Source organism: Bactrocera tryoni, chromosome 4 (genome assembly GCF_016617805.1).
Source record: "Bactrocera tryoni isolate S06 chromosome 4, CSIRO_BtryS06_freeze2, whole genome shotgun sequence".
NCBI lineage: Eukaryota > Metazoa > Arthropoda > Insecta > Diptera > Tephritidae > Bactrocera > Bactrocera tryoni.
Window position 1 is genome coordinate 40241028 of NC_052502.1, and position 19785 is coordinate 40260812.

The 19785-nt window shown below is 35.9% G+C and overlaps 1 pseudogene; it reads left to right on the top strand.

Annotated features, from left to right (window-relative positions):
• The first annotated feature begins 8163 nt into the window (after window positions 1–8163).
• The window catches only part of LOC120773851, a 328959-nt pseudogene continuing 317337 nt past the window's right edge, over window positions 8164–19785 (top strand).

Here is a 19785-nt window from a genome sequence, read left to right on the forward strand (position 1 = left end):
TTGTAACACTGACTCATCCGATCATGTCCTCGTCCATGCCTCTGCTTCATATAGCAGGACGGGGATGATGACTGACTAGTAGAATTTGGTCCTCGTCGCGAGAGGATTTTACTGCTCAATTGCCTACTCAGTCCGAAGTTGTGACCTGTTGGCAAGAGTTATTCTGCGTTGAATTACGAGAGGTACGATGTTGTTAGCGTTAATACTGGTTACAATATAGAGAAGATTATCTTCGACTTCGAAGTTATGACTGTCAACAGTGACGTGAGAGCCAATCCGCAAGTGCGACTTCTGTTTTTTTGATGACAAAAGATATTTCGTCTTGCCCTCGTTCACTACCAGACCAATTTGGTTTGCTTCTTTGTCCAACCTGGAGAAAGCAAAATTAACGGCGCGGATGTTACGGCTAATCATATCGATGTGACTTGTACCTTCCTTATTCAAATCTACAGCCCGAATTATTTTCTCCAGGGGTAGATTGGGAGTCGCCTTGTCTGAAAACTCGTTTGGGATCGAACGACTCGGAGAGGTTCTTCCCGATCCTGAGAGAGCTTTCGTCATCGAATGGGGAATCGGGTTCGCCTTCTCCTGGCGTTGTGCGTTCGGTGACTAGATCACCTTTGGGGGTTTTACAAGAGTATGCTGTTTGACCAGGAACAGGCATTCCAGGTGCATGCCTTTAAATCGTAATCCTTAGTACGTTTGCAGTGGATCAAAAGAGGGGTGTATCATCCGAGACTGTTGTGTCCTTTTCATTGGGGTTTTTTCTTTTACGTGGCGGGTCCGAAACCCAGCGCACAATCCTGGGGATGAATCTCACTCAGAGAACTTTCTTCACCTGCGTAAACTTCCACACATGGCTCCATCCTCCAATCAGTTGGCCTCACTTTATTTTAAATGCCGATGCCGATTTTAATGGGTAATTAAGTTTTTGCAGTTATTGTTTTTATAAATGTAATAAGCCTTCATATACGAGTGTGCAAAACCAATTCAAGGAGAACAATGCATTTTTGATTATCGTTGTATTACTGCATTTTACGCCAAAAATTACAATTTATTTTAGGTGCAGCTTAACCGCGTTCACTGCATAGTGCCTTATACCGCTCTGAGACCGCATTATGCGCAAATCACGTGTTTCTGTACATACATATGTGTATGCATGGGTTTCATAACTATATTGTAGCCACCGATGCAATGAGTTTAACAAGTGTTGTACAGTGGCGCAATTTTATACATATAATTACCATGACACACACTAAAAAAATGTTCGCTGGGTTTCATTAAGGTACCGCACTTACAATCACCAAGTATGTAGAGTGAAGTCAGCCGGATGTTCGAAAATCCTGATATTAGTTATATGGGGGATAGGTCAAGTTGGCCGATATATACAGCATAAAGTCACCTGGAAGTTCGAAATTTTTGATACAGAGAATTACTATTGCAATGATTTGAACAATTTTGGGTCAAAAGGTGGCATACTTTAAGGAGGTATTCTACTCTAGAATTTTGAAAAGTTCGATTTTTTTCATATATTTAAAGTTTAGACCCTTAAGAACATATCCTACAAAGGATTTTTATAAATTAAAATTATTATTAGTTTCTTTAGTGACGCAGTATCTAGCCCGGTTCGGCCGTATCGAATTTTTTAAACGCGTTTTTCTCGAAACTACTTTTTTCGACACGGTACCGGCATTATTTCAACTTCTATATTTACTTGAAATTTTGTGTGAACCTTATTCATATAATCCTTTATCGTTCCTATAAGCACCGTGTCAAAGTTTTTGTTTTTAATATTTAAAAAAAATTCAGGAATTTCAAAAATTTTTCTTGTTCCCTGAGGTAGGGACTATAACAGCATCCTTACTGATTAAGAATTTCTTTTGATTTTTTTTTTCAGACCAATATCACCAGGATGCGCCATTTTTTTACACCTGTCTCTCCCCCCTCTAATTATTTTAATTTTTAATATTTTTTTGTAAATTTTTTTTTCTGTATTCATAAGATATCAATAAAAACAAAAAAAAAGCTGGAAAGTGGAATAATTAAATGGAATTTTAAATTGTATTATATGGGAAGTAGGCGTGGTTGTAGTCCGATTTCGCCCATTTTTACACTGTGATATAGAAATATTAAAAGAATATCACGAACTAAATTTATTCGAAATCGGTTTGTCGGGTCTCGAAATATAGGATTTCAGCAAAAAGTGGGGGATGCCATATCCATCGTCCAATTTTCACACCGGCTCTCATAAGGCCTTATGACCATGACCAGGGTCTTATATGACCAGGGTCATCTTCGGATTTCATAAATTTTCACAGTGTCGGTAGGAATTCTCATAATATTCGAGCTTAGCAAATTTGGTTGTTGTAGCTTTAGTAGTTAAGAAGATAAGTACATTAAATATATTAGGGGGTGGGGCAACGCCCACAGGTTCCCCTGGCTACTGCGATCCCCTGTGCGAAATTAGAGTTTTATATCTTGTTTAGTGCTTAGTTGTGGCACTTTGTAAGTTTTCGTTTAATGACGATTTGTGGGCGTGGCAGTGGTCCGATAACGTTCGCCTACGAAACTTGAAAATTAGTTTTTGTACTAAGCAACCCGCGTACCAAGTTTCATTAATATATCTAAATTTTTACCCAAGTTACAGCTTCCACGGACGGACGGACAGAGAGACACTCATCCCGATTTGAAATTTTCTCGTCATCCTGATCATTTATATATACAAAAACCTACATTTATCTTTATTTAGTTTTAGTTGATACGTACAACCGTTAGGTGAAAAAAACTATAATACTTTGTAGCAACTGGTTACAAAATTATAAAAATTGGCGGGAATAGTTCCTTATGAGGCATACTCCTCCGAAAAACATAACCTCAAAAACTACTAAAAATTTAGACATGGCCAATTTTTTTTGTGACTCCAGAGATATTTGCTTATAAAAAATGTCAAATTTTGTACTTTTCTATTATATATTTTTCGGTTTTCATTTGAAGAAAAGTCTTGCATAGTCGTATATTAAAGCTTGTCGAGGCATATGGTGTTCATGCTTTATCAGGAGCAACTGCAAAAGATCGTTTCAATGGTTCAGAGATAATGACTTTGATGTGAGAAATAAAAATTTTGAAAGACCACAAAAAAGTTCGAGGACGCCGAACTGCAAAATTGGATGAAGATGATACTTTGAGTCAAAAGCAAATGACAGCCATGTAAAATGGTGTACAACAAACAATTTCAGACCGTTTGTAAGCTATGGGAAAGAGCCAAACGTGTGAAAAATGGAAAGACCGAAAAAACAGTTGTCTAATTTTGCGAAACGCGAAAGAAAATCAGTTTTGCATCGAATTGTCACTGGCGATGAAAAATGGAGTTATTTTAAGAGTCCTAAACGGAGAAAAGCAAGGGTTAATCTGGGACGACTGCAAAAATGTATCGATTCGGTAAGAAGGCAATGCTCTGTGTTTGGTGGGATCAGAAGGGTGTAATATATAATGAGCTCCTAAAACCTGTTGAAAATGTTAACACTAATCGCTACAGGCAACAAATCATCAATTTGAACCATGCATTGATCGAAAAACGACCGAAATGGACACAAAGACACGGTAAAGTAATTTTGTTACACGAAAATGCACCTAAACACAAAGCAAAATCGGTTCAGAATAGAATCAGAAAACTCGGCTGGGACCTTAAAAATTCTAAAATCTGAATAAGCTTATAATTAAAAAGAATTTTTAAAATTTTCAGATAAAGAAGTTGATAATAAACTTGTAAATGCTTAAAAAATGCGGGTATGGCACTAAAGGAGTTTGGAAGGTACTATATTAATAAATTTTAGGCAAAACCAGCAAATTATTCCATAAATAAACATGGGTTTTAAATATGTCTGGAATACTTCTAAATATAACGGTAGTAGCAGTTGTTAAGTGGCTTACAACTAGACAATTCCATTGCAGGTTAACTATGTACATGCTTTTATGCATATGTAAGAGTATATGTTAGCATATTTAGTATATACATCAGGAACTAGAAATTCCAAGCCTTCAATATGGATGTTGTTGTAATTATATTGTAATGTTTTGTATGCGTGTGTGAGAAATTAAGTCAAAATCAAGAGTGGTTGTCATTGAACTCTTATTCGTGCATGTGCATTTTGTTACTGTGTTTAGAGATTGGAGATCGAAATGTTGATGCAAAATACCGAAAGTCGCATAAACTCTTTATTTAGCCGAAATGGTCTTGCAACTTTGCAAAGGTTTAGGTGCCAGTTTACAACAATGTGGCACGTGCAAGAGGCAAACATAAAGCTCTTTACCTTGCAAGCAATTTTGTCCATTATGAGTATTCACACGTGGTATGGCAGTAAGTAAGTTCTAAGTAAAGGAGTCCATTTGATGCGAAGTTATATAATATCACATTTAGAGGGAAATAAAAAAGATTTAACTTCTTTGCTTTAATGAACGTTTTTTGATGAAGTAATACTTAAGATAAATACGCAGTTGTTTTCACTAATTAAACCAAAATTTGATTTTTTTTATCTGGTTGAGCAAAACCTATACCGCTGCGTAGTAGAAATATATAGACAAGGTTTCAAGTTTTTCGATATTTCCCCGAACTACTTCATTCTTATTTTGTTTTTATATTTCAGGTTCTTTATCACTGAACGCCTTAAAACTTTGTTAAAAGTTCAAAAAATTGCCTAAAAATTCATAAATATTTAATTTTTGGAAAAAGGTGTTTATAATATCTCTACTGAAAAGTTTTAAATGGTTAATGAAGGATATCATAAATTGGAAACACAGAGAAGTAAGTTAAATCTATATTATTAGGAGGATTAATTAGTAGAACTCTGAAGTATAGTCCCTAATTCAACGTCTTATTAAGGCACGGTTGAGTTATGAATTCTGAAAGGCTTTACTGCAACAAAAATTTATGATTTAACATACACACTTACATCGATGATGACACTACTGAAGGTTTTCATTTTAATCGATCCCATTTTATGCCGAAATCACATTTCTCAGTAACTAGTTGACCAATGTCAAATTGATATATGTATATGTAGTGTCGGACAAAACATATTGAACTGAACTCCAAATTACAATTTTGGATAATGTAATTAAATATAGAGACAAATTGGTTATTGTGAAACTATGAAAAACCTTATAATTTTTTCTATTAGTTCAATTTTATACGAACGAAATTACAAATATACCCAATATTCACTTCGACAAAACATATTGAACTAATCGCAGTTATTTTCAGACGATCATTTTCTACGCAATTTGTGCAATGACATAAAAAATCAGCATTATTTTAGTTTAACCAAGGGTCTTTCCGTAAAAAGTTGTGACACGATTAAAATTCTACTTATTTCGAAAAAATGAATAACAATAAGTGGTCATCACTGGAAACAATCATTCAATTCAACTAAAACAATTAATCATTAAAGACTAATAAATAATGGATTATCACAAAAAAAAAAAAAAATTAACACATTTTGTGCCAATAAATAAACATAAATAGATCTGTGAAAACTCAACACAACATGACGATTAAAAAATACTAAAAAAGTTTCCAGTTAAGTCGGCAGCGAGCGTGGATGAAGCCTTAAATTTAAAAGACGTACTGTACAAAGAAAAGCGTAAGCAGGTGGGCTTACAAGTTATAGGGTAGCTAAAACAACACATCAACTGAAACGATGGAAAACAATACTGTTCTCTGATAAATCAAAATTTATTTGAGAAGAGTTCGCCGACCAAAAAAAGACAGGTTAGATCCCCGATACTGCCAAGTGATACGAGGACTGCTATATATATTCTGTCCTAGGGCAAGACTAAGTGTTGCCAGGTGCAATCTGATATTTCCATTGGAAAGTTTGACATTTTTGAGCATAACATCACTAGAACGTTTTGTCATTTAATAGTGAATTGTTTTATTTACAGGGAATTAAAAAATTCATCTCGGCCAAAAAATGGAATTTATCACGACAAGAGTGCATCGATGAACTAAAATCTTTGTATGGCTATGAAGCACCATCCTATAGCACTGTGAAAAACTGGTACAACGAATTCAATCGTGGCCGACGCTCGCTAAAAGACGAATTCCGTGAAGGTCGGCCAAAAACAGCCGTTGTGCCAGAAAACATCGATGCCGTACGTGAACTGATAATGCAAGACCGTCATGTAACATACCTTCAGATAGAGGCATGTCTATGCATTTCTTCCACCAGCATACATTCGCTATTGCAGGAACACCTGGCCGTAAAAAAGGTTTGTTCTCGTTGGATCCCGCACAATTTGACAATGGCTCAAAAAAAAGCTCGTGTGGATTGGTGTAAAGAAATGCTGAAAAAATACGATCGCGGTGCTTCAAAAAACGTTTATAAGATCGTCACAGGTGACGAATCATGGATCTATACGTATGATCCCGAAACAAAACAGCAATCGACAAAAAAAAATTAAAAAAAAAAACATTTTCGTTGATAAATATGCCTCTTTACATTATTAGGCCAGAAATAAATATAGCAACCTACGTATACCTTGCTGGCAATATAGTATGGGGATGTTTTTCCGGGTTTGGTGTTGAACCTCTTCATCGAATCAATGGCTCGATTTATATAAATAATATTCTTGGAACGTGATGCTTCCCCATGCCGATTGGAATATGCCACTTTCATGGTCGCTTCAACACGACAACGACCTAAAGCAGACGTCGAAATTACAGAGGGATAGACAGAGAAGGAGTGAATGGAAATAAAAACAAATTGTTCGAACCTGCAAAACAAGCCTGGTTAAACATTCCACAAGTAGTTATTGACAATATTATAGCTTCTATGCCAAATAGATGCAGTGAAGTAATAACAAATAATGGTTATGCTATAAAATATTAAATAACAATTATTATTCCAATAAAATAAAATATTAATATTATGAATATGTTTAATTTTTTTCATATAAATGGCATGGTGTCAAATAATTTCTAAGGCTTTGTATGTTTTCATTAAATAAATAATTATTCTTTAAAATGATAATTGCGAGAATAGGAGATGATAATGTAATTAATAGATATGAGTCCAATATATTTCGTCCGACTCTGTATGTACAAGTATATCACTATTCAGTCATCCTTCTACCACAGATTGAACCGTTAAGTTAAAAAAAAAATGGAGCAACCGGTGAAACTCGTAATAGAAGAAGAATTATAAAAGCATATGTTAAAGTAAGAAGTTGGAAGCGGAGTAACAGCATTTCCTGCGCTAAGGATAACATTTTAAAAATTCACATGAGTATTATGTCAGAAATAAAAACTCCTTAATTGCTCTGTCTTTGTTGTTTATGTCGGACATTTACATACTTCGATTCAAAATCACATTTTAAGTTTATTTGTGGTATTTTTTGTTTGTTAAAGCTATGAGGTACTCGTGCCCTTGATTTGAAGTTCACACAACAACGTTTAAATCAAATTGAAATTAAGATTTGTTAGACCAGAAGCCATGAATGCTTGCAGAGCATCGGGAAAGAGCGTAACTTCAAATGCAATCCACAAAATAACGGTAAGTATTTATTCTAAAGAGAATAACTGCGTTTAATTTTGCAACAACTACAATGCAGACATAAATTTGTAGGTAGCGAATTCTTATCAGCGAATATATGGCACGACGACATCTTGACTAGGCACAAAAGCGCCAGCCTGTCTAGGATTGCCGGACACGGCGAATCAAACAGATGACTGAGAGAGCGAATGCGAGGGATGACCGTAAGCACATGCGTACGCACAAATATCCTCATTTACGCACGAAGACCCGAGCATTGGACAGGAGCACAAAACGAACGTTATGGTGTACATCTCCTATTTGTATATACACGAGTGTATAGGTACTTGCAACGTTAAAAACAGAGTAATGATTGAGCGGCATAAGCAGCATACTGAAGTCGTATGTTCGACTTTCGGCGAATTTTGTTCGAAAAGCTTGTGGAACTTGGCACAGCAGGTTAATGAGCGCATTGTCGGCGAGCACCCGAAGCTACGTATGGCTGTGGAATGCTTTGTTGCTGCGAGCGGCGGTAGCGGCTTGCCGAATCGGGTGGATCTCCGAAGCCACCTGATACATACGAAATGTTGCGCAGCACTTGGCTGTGTCGCGGCAGTCGGTTACGAAATCTGGAAGTGCTCGCACGCTTTAACGGCATTCAAAAACTTCAGGATGGTGAAAAATTCGCGCCGCGATGCCTAAAATATACATTAAATAAAGCAAATAGCACAACTATTTGGCCGACCGAAGGGTGGTGCCTTTATAAAAGTTGTGGGTTGTGTGCAGGGAGTGCATCAAACCGAACAGAAAAATGTGTTTGAAACAGTAGTTAAAAGTGAAAGTAGTACGAAGTTAAATAGTTCAGTAGAAAAACAAAATCATCGCAGAGCAATGCATGAGACTCGTGCGAAGATATCAGACGCAAAGATGCTTCGTGTTTTTTACGTGAATGTTTGTGTGTACCTTGATTTACCGCGTTCGACAAATGCTGCCTTAGTATAAGGACCAAGTGGTAAATTAGTGGCGAATCGTGCTAATTGTCTAATTAAATTAATATCAGCTCCAGCCATGAGGTTCACCAACACTTTCTCACACATACACATACATGCCAACATATGATAAAATACCCACACATGCATATTGTTGTCTGAGCAAATAATTTCTTACACATTTATCCTTTAATCAGATGCACGCACACATACACACCCATACTCTAGGGAACGGCATGCTGACAGCGCATTGGTGGCTCAATTCCAGCAGCCAGAGATTACTTACTTGCAAAATTCTCCATGCGATGTGTTAATGCGGCAAATGAGCGACAAAAATAGAATACAAACAAAAGCCCTCAGAAGACTGCGCGCAGATACCGATACAATCAACAGATAAGCATGTGCACTTGCCTGTGTGTGTGTGTGCCAATGTACAAATGAGTACGAATGGTTTGGCGAAATTCCCATTTGTATACACATACCCAAGCACGTATGTGTGTGTGTATGTGAGTGTGTGCGCCCTGCGATATCCTGTTGATTTGAGCCCCCAACTTTGAGTGGCGGGGAGTGTATTCAGAATTACAATTAAACGCTCTTGCCGCACACACTGACAAACATTCCTTGGTGACACACACAATCATGTACATATAACGACATACATACGTACACATGCATGTATAAAAGTGGCCCCTCCCACATAGTAAAGTCGCTTGTTTATGTGTTGATGCATGCCACATTCAACAGCTTTCGGTAATCAACATTCGCATACTTCTGTCAGGGCAATACCCCTGCCCGCGAGCCGCGCTGTGTGCCAGGGGGTGCGTATGAGTAACAAGTGACTGGGTGTGTTCGCTGCGCACAAAGCGACGACTTTTGCGTGACTGTGGCGGCGGATTGCACACTTTAAGGTGTCGGACCCCTTTAATTGTTAAGCATAGATAAATAAGCGTCGATATAGTTCAGCAGTTCCGATAGCTACCACTGAGCATACTAAAAATATATGAAACCTTGTGTCTTAATGCTTCTTTTTTATTAGCTGCAACCAATTTGATTGCTCTTAAATTTGCTGCTATTCACCAAATGCCCGCTTAGCATTAAACGCTGTTCAATTTATGGCTATTTACTTTCGCTTGTGTTGCTGTGTTGTTTATCCTTGCCCTTGCGAACGGCTTCAACTTTTCGCGCTTTCATGGAACGGCCACAACCGCCGCAATCTTCAACTTTTATGGTCGTTGCCCATTAAGTGCAAACCAATGCTAAGCAAAACAGCTGAATACACAACCAAGACAAATGAAAGCTAACCGAGAAGCGTTAGAGCGTAAATAGTTGTGGCGAATATGACAGTGTCGACTTAATTATTAGGCGAACCCGCTCACTTTGCGGTGGCGTGCATATGGAAAACGTAAATCTGGTACACTGTTCAATTTGTTTTTGTTCGCAGTATGAACGCACGGCTGAACGTTATATCCTCTATTTTAAAGGAAAATTTGACAAGATTGCTGTAGAGCGGCCCTATTATGCTTCTTCTGGTGGTAATAACAACTCATACTGACTACAAATAGTTTGCTAGCTATTAATGAAATATGTTTTCCACAATAATAATGGCGATAATTAAAGTCAACTGGTTAGAAGACGTTTTCACATTGGCAGCTCTAAGCTTCTAAAACATTAAATAAGTCGGAAAAAGAAGAGAAGGTAACTTTTAGGTATCAGTTTGGCGTTTGTATGAAATTCGCTTCCTGTTTTATCCAATGTTTGCGCCACAAAATTGCAATTCGGAAAGAAAATCTTAAGGGAATAAAATTTGAATGAAATGTCAAAGCCTGCTGAACTAGCTGTATTCAATTCGCACTTAAATATAAACATAAGTCTTTTTAATTGGAAAATAATGAGAAATTAAATGAAATAATTTGCCACATAACTAATTAGTTTTTGCTCATCTATAAAGTTATTTTAGAAAGCATGGTTTGTCATTACTGAATACAGTTATTGACTACCGACGTATTCCACTCTGTTTAACTTCAGTTAAAGTGTTTCAATCTTAATTTCAGCCTTTGTCTACAGCCAACTATAAATTGGGTTAATTAATTAGGTAATAATAATAGTGCTTATCAAGCATCGCTTTGAAACATTACTTCATATATGTATGTACATTAAGTGCTACTCTTTTTTGTGGTTTGTTCTCAGTTTAAAATACTACTCTTTGGTTAATTTACCTTCAGTTGCCTGGTGATTCACTTATCTCCAGCGGCTTACCACTTCCGCCTATTCGTCAAACATTTCTGCTACACATCCTTTCTGGTTGTCTTGCCGTCGGAATTTTGTTAAATCAAAATGCTTAATCTCTGAATTCGTCGCTATGTTTCAGTATCTAAGGAAGTAAATTCTTTGCCAACCCTATCCATTTTAGTCGACACTGCTGTTTGGCGGCTTATTTGTCAAGATTTTTGTAAGTTTGGTACGAGTAATTACATAGAAGAAATATAAGTAAGGCCAAATACATAGTTGCCAATGCTTACTCTACGCTGACGTAGAAAATCTTAAATTAAATACAATAAAAAAAAAACTAAATTTATGGAAGAAACTGCTTATAGCAATTTTTTATTCTGGTCAACTGTTGTAGCTTCGGAAGAGTATTAGAATGTGGAGCATGCAAAACTTAGGCTCGGACCATTATTGGATAATATATATTATGAACCTTTTATGCAAATCTCTTTAACATTGAATCGCAGCACGAGCTTCGTTGCAATTTCGTTCGACGAACTGTTCAAAGACTGAAAAGCTTCGCAGCACGGCATTTAATGCATGTAAAACCCAAGATTCACCATCATATGGTATTTTCTTACACACATAAATACCCACTGGAAAATGGGTGCTGCATTGCATAGATATCTATGTAGCAATTCCAAGTAAGGGAATTGAATATGAGTGCTGGCGTTTTGGCACATATTTTGGAGTTAATTTTTGCTCATCCGCCTGGCGGTGTTGTTTTTTTTTGTCTCGAAATGACTCTTAGCATCATTCATTAAAACATAAGTTGAAAATAAATTTGAATATATTTACTTGTATGTTATAATTTCGTGTGAGAACAATTTCGTGTGAGAACTCGAAATGCCAGTGTTCCTAAGCTTTTATATACACATCTGTTTCCAAATCTCAGCTTTCCAACTGCACCTGTGCCACCCACACCTATACAAACATACATACATTTAACTTTGACATATCACGTGCTTGTGTGTGTTTGCAAAAATGCCAACTGTGCGTGCGTGATTCGGATAGCAACTCGGCGCGTAACAGTTTCCAAAATGCAGGTGCTACCAATCAAGCTGCTGGGTATCAGCAAAGCGGCGAACACAAAGAGCAGCAACGGTGCTCATTTCGCCGTGATGCTGATACCGTCATGTTTGCGGTCTTAATACGCTCACATTTCGCTTCTGGTTCCATTTAAAAACTAATTAAACAGAAATGGCATAAACACTTTTACTGCAGACGTGCACCGCCAAAGATCTACAAATGCACACGCGTGCTTTCGCATACATACAAACACACATGAAATTGCATACACCCACATAATTCATGTAAGAGTTCTTCTTAAGTTTTTCGTGAGTGCAGTGCAAACTAAGCTGTGACAGTAGCGGCGAAGACAAAGTCTTTCATTAACTTGAAAATCAAAAAAATTCCAAGCAAAAAGTATTACGGAGAATATACCAAGTAGTAGTAGCAGTACCAATATATACATACATATACATATATAAGAATGCAAATAGTAAAAAATGTGTTTGTATGAATCGAGTCAAGGTTAAACTTACACCGTTATGATGGCTCAGCTCCGCATTCCAGTTTGTGCACAGGGTAAGTAACAAGAGCAGATATTATAATTAGTTATGCATGCCACCAGCGGCTAGCCAACTTCCGTGTTTAAGAAACTCGTGCTTTTTGGCGCTAAGTATACATATATCCCTTTTTGTTTGGTGAAGAAATTTAGCGAAGGAATTAATTTTAGGAAATCTTTTGAAGTACAGCCGACGAAAGTTGTCTTCAAGGACTTGGAAGTGCAGGTGAATCAAGGCAGCTATCTTGTGGAAATACTGGCAGACGATAGATGAAAAAGATAAAATACCTTTTAAAAGAAGCATTATTCTCAAAAGCATTATTCTCAAATTCTATATTATCATTGGTTTAATTAATTAAGTGATTATATCGATCTCGATTAGTTTTAGATGTGATACATACATTACAAATTAAATAAATAAAGTAAATTTGATTTTTTTGTTTGTATTTATTGAAATAAAATATGTAAAGAACGTTAGCCAAAATGCCGCCCAAAATTCTTGCGCCCATGGCAATTGCCTAACTTGCCTATATAGACAGACCGGCCTTGATCTGCTTGTGACTGGTGACGAAAAATGTTTTCATAACCACAATTATCCAAATCAACGCCAAAGCCGAATATCCATAATGCCAAGGTAATGCTGTGTATTTGGTGGTCCGGTATTATGAGTTTATAAAACCGACCGAAACCAACAATAAGGAAAACTACCGACAACAACTAAGCAAATTGATGCGAGCGTGTGCCGAAAAACACTCAGAATTTGTGACTAGACATTAGGCAATAGTTTTTCATCATGAAAGCGCTCAGCCTCAGGTTGCCAGATCGGCGAAAACAATTTGGACAAGAAAAAACGTTAACTTCGGTTGCACCGAAGCTAAATACCCTTCACAGGTGCATTTCTGTTAGTAACTACATATGTGTTCAGTTTGTATGGAAGCTATATGCTATAGTAATCTGTTCTAAACAAGTTTTTTAGAGAATAAATTGTTGCCTTAGAAAATAACATATACCAAATTTCGTGAATATATCTTGTCAAATGTGAACAAGAACTTGATTCCGATCGTTCAGTTTGTATGGCAGCTATATGTTATAGTGGTCCGATATCGGCCGTTCCGACAAATGAGCAGCGTCTTGAAGAGAAAATGACGTTTGCAAAATTTCAAAACGATATCTTTAAAACTGAGGGACTAGTTCGTATATATACAGACAGACAGACAGACGGACATGGCTAAATCGACTCAGCTCGACATACTGATCATTTATATATATACTTTATAGGGTCTCCGACGATTCCTTCTGGGTCTTACAAACTTCGTGACAAGCTTAATATACCCTGTTGAGGGTATAAAAATAGTGGCTGGGAAGTACTTCCCACGCCTTATAGACCAGACCTTACCCCTTCTGGCTGCCTTTTGTTCAGGTCGTTTTTGTAGAACGCCAGAATTGGTTTGATTCATCCTTAGTCGCCAAGCCCGCACAACTCTTTTGGAGGAGATCCGCAAATTGTCAGAATGATGGGAAAATTTTAAAGCTTGACATGGGCAATACCCTGATAATATTATTCAAATGTTTTTCTTAAATTAATGTTCAAACTAAAAGAAGTAAGGAAGGGATAAGCTCGGTTGTAACCGTCATTTCATATTCTTCAACTTGCGGGCATCAAATCCGGGAAAATGATTCAGGTCAAAAGTATTTTATTGTTGAACTAAACAGAATCATTTTCAATAAAATTTGTTTATTGTCAACCAAAGGATCGGATTAAGGATATATGTACATATAGTATTATTAACAGAAAGATGTGTCCTTTTTCTCAAGTCCCAATTTGAGTTCTATATCTTAATTTACGGCTTATGTAGTTATGGCATCATCTACGAACTCGTCCTCACTTCTTTACCAAGTTTCATAAAAATATCTTAATTTTTAGTCAAGTCACAGCGGACGGCATACAACTAATATATTCTGTGGCAACACTCTTGCAACGCTATAAAAAGGGGCACGAATATAGTTATACTTAGATAAATAAAAGTATCCTCAATCATAATCAGACATAGTTTTTTATTAGATTTAGGATTATTTGATGATTTTTAATCTACTGGCGTTCAACATGCTTTTCAATTGTATAATTGAATAGTTACCTTTAACCTAAACTAAACTGCTAACGACCAGATTATATTCATCCTTTTTACTTTCAAAGAAACATGCCGAGATGTAGGTTTACAGAGCAGTGATTATTATTTCTTTATAAAAAGAAAACCATTAAATAAATTGATTCTTAATATATGATGTACTTATTTGGGTCTTTGATAAACTTTACAAAGCAATCATTTATTAAACAATTTGAACGGTAATAGAGGACTGGGTCTGCAGCGTTCGACAGCTGAACATAACATAAGTATGTAAAATGACTGCAAATTAGCGAATGGAATTGAGACCAGACCAGAGATTACCATAAGTAGAGAATGTAAGCGTACTGTACAAAGAATAACTTGCTGTAAGGACTACGTATAAAGCATTACAATCAGCGACATGAAATATGAGAGCTTGAAGTAAAACATCATTGAATAAAAAATAACTAATATATTATATTTTAACCACAGATTTGGACTAATTAAGCAGATTACAAAAAAACAGAATTGACGGGATTTTAAAGTTTGTAAATATGAAACTATCCTCAGTAGAAGATTGTTGAAGGGGAAAATATCACAACTACCCTGGGGAGCTCCTGAAGTGGAGAGATATAGATATTTTCATAAAGTGCTAATTTCCAATTTCCCGCAATAGTTAAGCAGATAATTAATTATCAAATTATCATAAATAAACAAATCTTTAGCGACTCAAAGCAGAGAAATGTTTCAGCTCATAATAATTTCACAGAAGCAAACGTGGCGAAATTCCAATTCGGTGCTTTCTGAATAATACATAAACACACAAGTAATAATTTCTAAATTAACAAATTAATTGGAAATCTTAGTTTTTCTAGCGTTAGGACACACACACACATACACACACAGTTGTTGCAAATTAACTTTTTAATCGTCCGCAAAAAATAGTTCGTGTTTATTGCAAGTGATTTTGGACTTTTTATAAAGAATTCAGACTAATTAATTGCAATTTAAAATTTATAGCTTGAACGTTTTCACAAAAAGATGGCGATATCAGGAATTTGCGGAATTTTTATCAAATGCAATTTGATTGCTCACCGACACTGCTGAAATCGAGTCTAAAATCTGTGTAGGTGTATAAATAAATGCAAGCAATAAAAATATCAAAAATCCTATTTGTTTAATTACTTTCATAAATTCGCTTGAATACATGTATTTAAATCATATACTTTATTATAAAATTATAAACAGTGATTTCTTTTGAAATTTAACATTTGCTAATTTGTGAATGGTTATTTAAGAAAAAAGCAAGGATGTTCTGCATCGACCGGAACAAATGGTAGTCAAAAGGAAACAGGTCTAGACTAGAAGCTTGTAACTAGGTCCCACATATGATCTTTTGCTTTGCTTAAACTAATGAAGAAGAACTCCTCTCAAAAATATTTTCTCAGGAACAAAGTCCGACATATTTGAGGAAAAAGATTCTTGTTGCTTACGCTTAAAAAAATACATAAATATACTGAAAAAGATCCACAAGAATATTAGCTTTCCGACGCAAGTTCGGAATATTGGAATAATGGAATAATAATCGAGTTATGCCACGCCTTGATACGCCTCATCGATATAATTACATACAAGGTGAATTCCAAAGTAAACAGGACTTTTTGAATATAGCGCCCTCTGCTGGCGCCATCTATATGTCGAATCAGTGCGTTAGAATCTGCTATCTTTATCGATTGTCCAAAGAGAATTTCATGACATTTCATAGAATGGAAGTGAAGTTATTGCGTTTTAAGTGTCAGTATGTTTGTGTTATCGGTGCGAAAATGAGCTCCGAACAAAGAGCCAAGATTAAATCTTGTTTTAAAATTGGTAAAACTTTTACCAAAACGTTTCAATTGATGAAACAAGTTTATGGCGTTGATTGTCTATCCCGTAGCAAAAGGGCACGAGTGGTTTCAACGTTTTCAAAGTGGTCGTGAAGACATAAATGACGATCAACATGTGGGCCAATCAAAATCCGTGATCACCGGAAATTCCATCGAAACTGTGCGTGATATCATCAAAAATTAGCCGAAATCATCATTGAACTTCATGGAAATGGAATTGAACATCTTCAAAACGAGCTTACGAAAGGTGTGTGCACGGTTTGTTCCGCACAAATTGACTGACGACCAAAAATTGCTCACAATCCAACATTCGATCGACGCTTGTGACCGATTATTTGACCAAAAATCACATTTTAACCATTAACCACTCCCCGTATTCACCTGATATGGCACCGCGTGACTTCTTCCTTTTCGGAAAAATGCATTTGCCCATGAAAGGAAAGCTTTAAGCAGACCATTCCAGGCTTTCAGGCCATTCAAAAGCCTTGCACCGGCATACTGGCGGCTATACCGCCCAACGCGCTAAAACACTCGTTCGACATGCTTTTGGACCGTGCAAAAAGCTGTATTGAAGCAGAAGGAGACTATTTTAAATAAAATAAATTGATTTTGCCGAAAAAACCTTTTGCTGTGTTTTTTTAAGTCCTTTTTACTTTGGAACGCACCTTGTATATGCTCAATAGTAGTCATTAGGATGGCAACTCTTTCTGTTGAAACTTGTGAAACGTAAAGAAACATTTTACTAAATCGTCAATAAAAACAAATTTAAGAATTTTGCATGAAGGGAGTTAGAACGACTTTATCATTGCTATAATAATTTAACTCCTCCTTCATCTCAGAGTTTTAGAATTATTTCAGGCTAACCCGCTAGAGATAAAAAAATTCTTTCATTTCATTTATTCTATTGTAACTTGTTAAATATTTTTCTTGTGATTGTCTTCATTAAAAAAGTAATTATAATTTCTGTAAAAAATGTTATTTTTCCTGAAACCAAAATATGAAATATTGCTTTAGGTTTGGAAAAATTTTAAACGAATTAATATTAAAAAAGTCAACAACAAAATTTGGCAGTAATGTTTAGCATTTTAACGTCAGAAATTCGGTGTTTTCTTTCTGTCCATCAAAAAATAAAGTTGTAATTGCATGAAATTTTAAAATCGACCACGTTCCAATCAAGAACGCTGAGCGCTTTAGAGAATTTTGCAAAATATACTGACCTCAATGAAAAGCCTAATTTCACTGTATGTTCGAATGTGTTCAGGTAGATTTGTGTTTTCTTTTGGCCAATTTCAAAACTCATCTAATCAGTGTAAAACATAAGAACGTTCATCTAACCGGCTGTCCATTTTTAGACTCGTCATCCATACGTGTAGACAAGATATTAATGTATAAAATCCCTGCAAGAAAAACTGACAGTTGAGAGTGAAGGCTGTCATGAATCGGCATATTAACTTGGACACTGTTATTGTTGTTTAAATGTGAAAATTATATTTAAGATTTCCCGACAAAGTCAATTTACTTAGTCAAATAGTGTACGAGCGATATTGGATATCATCGAATCGCTGCTCGTTTCTCCACAAATTTCCATTCTAATAAAGCAATTAACTTAGAGAGTTGATTCAATACAGCAAAGTATGTGATTTCTTCATTTAAATCGTCTTATCTTTTTTGAATGTTACCAAGTTTTCTTTTACATATTTTCAATTCATAATACTTCGTACTCGCTTAAATGACATTTTACAGTCAAACTTGCATATAAAATTTGTTGTTGTACAAACATTTAAATCTCACGCAGAGAAAATTACCCAGTGTCTTCTACAGTTTTAATTCAATATTCGTAAAGTCTCATATCTGTTTTCTGAACTGTCAAATAGCCGACCAAATATCTATTTTTAGACCGTTCGTTCAGTGCTGCGAATCTTTTCGATTAGCCACTCCCTAACGTAGAATTTCCTGCAGTGCCTGAAAACATTAACACTGTAATAAATATGTAAGAGTATTTGTCCCACATTTGTATGAGACACATATTATATATAATATAAAACTGATTGTAAGAAAAGCACAACTGTGTGTGTACATACATACATACCCACATGTATCTCGGCAATGACTGTCGTGCAGCCCGCCATTACTTCGTTGGCTTTTGTACCAAAGTAGTTTGTCTATGCCGCTCTGTACTTGTTTTGGTGGCCCTTCCGAGCCAACAGATGCCATCTAATTGAAATTTGGTCATGTTGGCCGGGCGATTTCGGGCAACTGCGACATATTGTTGTGATTTCTACGGTATAAATTCAGAGAAAGTCAATGGATGCGCCACCTCCTTGCGAATATGGGTATTCGTGGGTTGAATGACAACACTTACACGCACATACATGTTCGTTGAGACGCACATTCTCAAGTTTATACCAATATCTTAGCACTGAAAGCTACTAAGTTTGTGGGAACGAAACTAAAAAGAACCGGACCGTATTGTTTGTAAACTTTTGATACTTTTTGGACAAAATTCGCAAATTCAATTTGTGTTATATTTGCTGAATAATGACATTTTATTGGAATTTTCATCACCCTTGTGTCTTCGGCCGTCATAAATAAATCTTTTGCCCTTTTTTCCAACTTTTTCAACTTGTTCAAGATATAATGTCTTTGATGTTGAAATCTGAACTCTTTGTGGATTTCTATCGATACTATTACAAATGAAAGCTTCGCATTAATCGTGTATGTTGTTGTTAGCAAACACAAAAGCACGCTTTGAGAAAAAGATTAAGTGAAATGGCGCAGGAATTGTGCTGAACTAAAAAAGCCATTGTTGTGGAGTTAATCATTAAGCCATTATCTTCTAAATTACAAATTAATGAAACTTTTTCATTGAGAGAATTTAAAGAACTACAATCTACGAAGGCGTATAGCGGAAGCAAATTAACATACATGGGCACAATGCTATGTTACGGAATTTAAAACTACTGGAAGAAATTGAAATCTAGTTAAAAGTGTATCTTAATTTGAAAGGTGTCGTTAAAATAAATTCTCTGACTTTTCACGGGATACATATAAAGATATAAAATCAGGCACTGTTCACGGTCTGCACCAAATATTGATTTTTACAAATGCTCCGACCAATTCCCGAAATATCCCTGGGCAAAAAATTGTAAGACTTTTTAATTTAAATTTCGACGAAAACCCATTTGCAGAAATATTGTTTTCTAGGTAGGACTATCTGCTATATGTCACATCAAAATAATCATTAGTGTTTATGCGCTTGTCTTTCTGAATTACATAAAGTGCATTCGGCGATTTTTACGTTGAGTGAAATTATTCAAGAAAGAACTTAGATTAAATTTTGTGTGCGGAATAAAGTTTCCGGTGCCAAAACATTAAAAATTTTGAAAAAGGCCGTCGGTGATAATTGTTTGTCACGAGCAAGTGTTTTTGATTGGTACAAATTAT